This window comes from Lutra lutra, chromosome 11, assembly GCF_902655055.1.
Source record: "Lutra lutra chromosome 11, mLutLut1.2, whole genome shotgun sequence".
NCBI classification, from domain to species: domain Eukaryota; kingdom Metazoa; phylum Chordata; class Mammalia; order Carnivora; family Mustelidae; genus Lutra; species Lutra lutra.
In genome coordinates, this window is record NC_062288.1 from 86,954,493 (window position 1) to 86,959,302 (window position 4,810).

At 39.8% G+C, this 4,810-nt stretch overlaps 1 pseudogene; it reads right to left on the reverse strand.

Moving 5' to 3' along the window:
• Window positions 1-1,552: 1,552 nt before the first annotated feature.
• Window positions 1,553-1,636, reverse strand: LOC125081484 (uncharacterized; annotated as a pseudogene).
• Between the last annotated feature and the right edge of the window lie 3,174 nt (window positions 1,637-4,810).

The window sequence follows — 4,810 nt, forward strand, 5'->3', positions numbered from 1 at the left end:
CTGCCTTTGTCCACATTTGGTATCAGGGTTGTACTACCCTCCTAAAATGCATTTGGAAATAACCTTCTTTTCTATTTTCTGTAACAGTTTATATGAGGGAGGTATTATTTGTGCCTTGATTGTTTGGTAAAGCTTATCTGTGAAACCATAATATTTTAAAAATTCAGTTCACTTTGTCTAATGGTAGTTAATTTGGGTTTGCAATTTCTTCTTGAGTCATTTTGGTAATTCACACATTTCTTTAAAAATTAGATACTAAGAGGACATCCAGGTGTCTCAGTCAGCTGAGTGTCCAACTCTCGATTTCGGCTAAGGTCATGGTCTCAGGGTTGTGAGATCCAGCCTGGTGTGTGTTGGAGGGGGGTGCCCATGCTCAGCGGGGAGTCTGCTTGAGTTTCTCTCTGTCCCTCTGTCCCTCCCCTCCATGCACGTGCTCTAAAACAAATAAATCCTTTAAAAATTAATAAAAATTAGATACTATATTTAAGCCTTCAAAATGTTGGAATATGGTTCATAGCCTTATTTTTCAAAAATCCTCTACAGTATCTGTAGTTATATCCTACTTTTCATTCCTGATATTTTTGAGAATTCTGTATTTTTTCTTTTTTGTCTGAACAGAGATTTGTCTGTAATATTAGATGAACCTGTAGGGGTTTATCTATAGTCTCTTCAAATAGCTCAGCTTTTGTTGATCGTGTCTGTTTCTTTTTAAACATATTTGTTTAATTTCTGTATTTTTTGTATTAACCTCTCATGCTTTTTTTTTTTAAAGATTTTATTTATTTATTTGACAGATCATAAGTAGGCAGAGAGGCAGGCAGAGAAAGAGAGGGAAGCAGGCTCCCTGCTGAGCAGAGAGCCCGACCTGGGGCTTGATCCCAGGACCCTGAGATGGCGACCTGAGCCGAAGGCAGAGGCTTTAACCCACTGAGCCACCCAGGTGCCCCAACCTCTCACGCTTTTGTTGAGCTTGATGTGTTACTCCTTTTTTAAAAAGTTTTCAGTTTAAATGCTGACTATTGAATACTAACTTAAGTTACTATTTAACTTAAATACTATGTTTAATTTAAATACATACTATTTAATACTTACTATTTAACTTATACACTATGTTAATCTTTCTACTTAACTTAAACACTATGTTAATCTTTCTTATTTTCTAAAATATAAGTTGGGAGCTATAGAACCCCTTGAAGAGAATTTCCCTTGCTTTATCTGTATCCCATAAGTTTGCAAAATAGTGGTTTCATTGTCATTCAGTTCTAAATACTTTACAATTCCACCGTGACTCCTTAAACACTAAATTTTCAGAAGGGTGCTTTTCCTGGATGACAGGATGCTTCTAACCAACAGTGTGGGGAAAAGTAATATTTATTTTTGTGAGGGTGATCACCTAAGGGAAGCTTTTTCTGGAAAAAAAAAAAAAAGAAAGAAAAAGAAAGCAGTGCCTCTGTGTTTAAGGTAAATGGTACCAGAAAAACAGGTGATTTTTAATGAATGTTGTTAGGCTCTAGAAGTATTATTTTGCTGGTGACTGTTCTGCCGTACTGTTGGCATATGTTCTAGATATTTCAATTAGCAATAATTGCGCCTCGGATAAACCTCACTGGCTACAATAGTGCCACTGCGCAAAGCTTGTTCTAGATATTTCATTCATTTGGCCAGTTTGCATGGATGGCCTCTGTATACCAAACCTTCTTCCAGGAACTGGGAGTTACATTAATGAACAGCAACAAAGCAAAACTTTTTGCCCTCGTGGAACTTCTATTGTAGTGTAGGTATTTGCTTATATTTTCCTTAACCTGTGGATGTGGTGGGGGTGTTGTGAATTGTCCAGATGATCCTCTTGAATTTTGGAAAAAGCAATGCAGATGAGGGGCTTGGGTTGGAAACAGAAATACCGGTTTGGAGGTTGCTGCGGGACCGCATCCAGTCCCAGGGCGAGACATCCAGCCTCTCAGTGCTGAGGACCTCCTGGGGAATTTCTCTGGCTAAGAGGCAGAATTGGAGGAAACTGCAGAGAGGAGATGCCTTGTACATAGGTAGTTGCTCTGTAAAGGGAGGGGAGCTTTCTTCTTGTTGATTGTTGTTTCTTGGGATCAAGGGATTCACTGGATAATGAACAGGGTGTCAGTGGTTCAAGCTGGTGAGAGACTTTGGGGTCTCTATGCAGATGGTATTCCATCCTGTGAGCTAGTCTGTAACCAGTGCACATCGGTAACTCTCTGGAATTGGCTCTGGAAGTATAATGGGGGATTATTTGAAATGGAAAGTAGGAAAAGGATAATTTCTCAACATCGTGTTTACTGTGGTCTTGAAATAACTGTTACAGAAATTCTACCCTCCCAAGCCCATTCAAAAGCTTCCAGGAGTAACATCCAAGGGATTTTCCTGAATGCCTTGAGAGGCTGACCTGCTCCTTCCTTTGGTCAAAAGTGGCTCATGGGAGGCACACAGTAGGCATTCTATAATGCCTTTATGGGCAGTACATGAACTTATAGGAAATAAATGAATAGGAATACATAAACTGACAGGTTAGTAGCACTATTCATTCATGATTACCAAGCTCAAATAGATATTCAGCATTCCCAGAAATATTTGCCAACCTGTTTGCATCTGTGCTGTTTCCTTCCCACCTTTTGGCAAAGCCCAGTCCATTCTCATCGGTTCTAGCTGCATTGCTTCTTGCTTTCTCAGGATCCATAATCCATAACATATGCCCTCTCTCTCTAGCATTTTCTGTCTCTCCTTCTCTGCAGAATAATTTGAATCGACATTCAATAATGGACTAATATCTCCAATTAAAAAAATTTTCTCTCTCAATTCTCCATTCTCCTCTAGCTCTTGCCTCACAGCCACATTCCCTTTCAAAGCCAGGTATCTCAAAAGCCAAATATGTTCTGTATTTTCACCAATCCCTTACCCCAAGTATTATTAAAATTGCTCCAGTATTTAGCCCTTACTTTGCTACAGAAATTCTTGCTAAGAGCAACATTGGTGTACAACCATGTGAATGTACTTTCATGTCACTGAACTGTATACCTAAAAATGGTTAAAATGGTACATTTTGTGTATATTTTACATTTAAAAACCCCCCTCTTCTCAAAAAGAAAAAAAAATCAGCATTGATCCAGGTTGCTAAATCCAATCCTCAAATAACTAGAAATCTCAAGAGCAGTTGAGTAATCCTTGAAACATTTTCTTTTGGCTTCTGTGACACTGCATTCTTTGGGGCTTACTTCCATCTTTCTAACTGCGCCTTCCCAGTCTTAATTGTTCATCTCTCCTCCTTTACCTAATGTTTAAAATGTAAAGTTGGAATTCTCCACAATGCCCCTTCTCTCAATTCTACCCACTCTCTCTAGGTAATTTTTTTAAGGTTTCCCTTGACTTAGGTACACCTGTGTACCAACAGTTTATGAGATTACAGTCTTTACACCAGGTCTGTTTTCCAGAGATGTCGGGTCATCTTAAATCCCTCTGACCACTTGACAACTCCCCGCTCTTCCTGTGATATCTCGTAGTTATCATAAACTGAATATATTCAAAAGCTGAGTTCTGGGTTGTTACCCCAAATCTACTCTGCTTGCTGTCTTTCCTGTCTCAGGAACTAACACTTTCATCCAGCCTTTCCCTCAAGCCAGAAAACTGGGGGGGGGGGGGGGACGTGTCATTCTTGACACCTCCCTCTAAACCCCTGTATCTACTTCATTTTCATGTTTGGTTAACTCTACCTTCCAAACGCACTTTGACCATTCGCTTTTCCTCTTTTCCCTGCCAATACCCCTAATCCAAACCACCATCATATTTGGCCAGACTACTATAAGAATGTATCATATTTGTGGGTTCTGGGTATTAGGATGTGGACATCTTTGGGGAGTCATTATTTTTGCCCAATGCAAGGTTGAAGCAGAGTAAGTGAAGGGAAAGAGATGGTTAGAGATGAATGAGTTCAGGGATCTGGGCGGATGGAAGGCAAGTCATATAGGACCTTATCAACCCATGAAAGAGGGATGGCAAGTCTTAGAATTTTGAGCAGTGACACGATCTGAATTGCTTTTTTAGAGGTTCACCCTGCTGGCTGTGTAGCAAATAGGCTAGAGTATGAGCAAAAGTGGAAGCAGGAGAGTGGTCAGTTAGCTGCTGCAGGAGTCCAAGCAAAAGGTGATGGTGCTTTAGACCAGAGTGGTAGCAGTGAAGGTGGTGAGATGTGGTCAGAGTCTGGATGTCTTTTGCAGTGAGTGTGTGGGATCCCTGCTTGCCCTGGTTTTCGATGCAGGATAGACGAGAAGGTAAGGACTCATGAAGGACTCCAAGAATTGCAGTCCAGCAACCAGAAAAGATACATACATATATATATATATATATATATATATATATATATTGTTTTGCAATGAAGAACACTTTCAAAGAAGCAGGATACAGGCAGTGGAAAGTGGGAGTTTGGTTTTGGAGACTTTGAGATGCTGTGTGGACCTCTAAGTGGAGATGCTGAACCAGCTGTCTGATTTGTGAGGCTGAAGATTTTGCAGTTGGAAGTTACATCCCTGGCTGAACAATAAAATAAATGATGTTTTTAAAAAGCTACATATCTTGGGGGAACCTGGCTGGCTCAGTTGGCAAAACTTCTGACTCTTGATCTCAGCTCATGTCTTGATCTCAGGGTGGTGAGTTCAAGCCCCACATTAAAAAAAAAGATTACTTATCTTTATATGTAATTTCTGGAGGATAGGAATTCTAACTCTTGGTAGAGTTTCTCAAAATGCCACATATAATTATCTGTATAATTTTTTAATAGAATAAGACATTA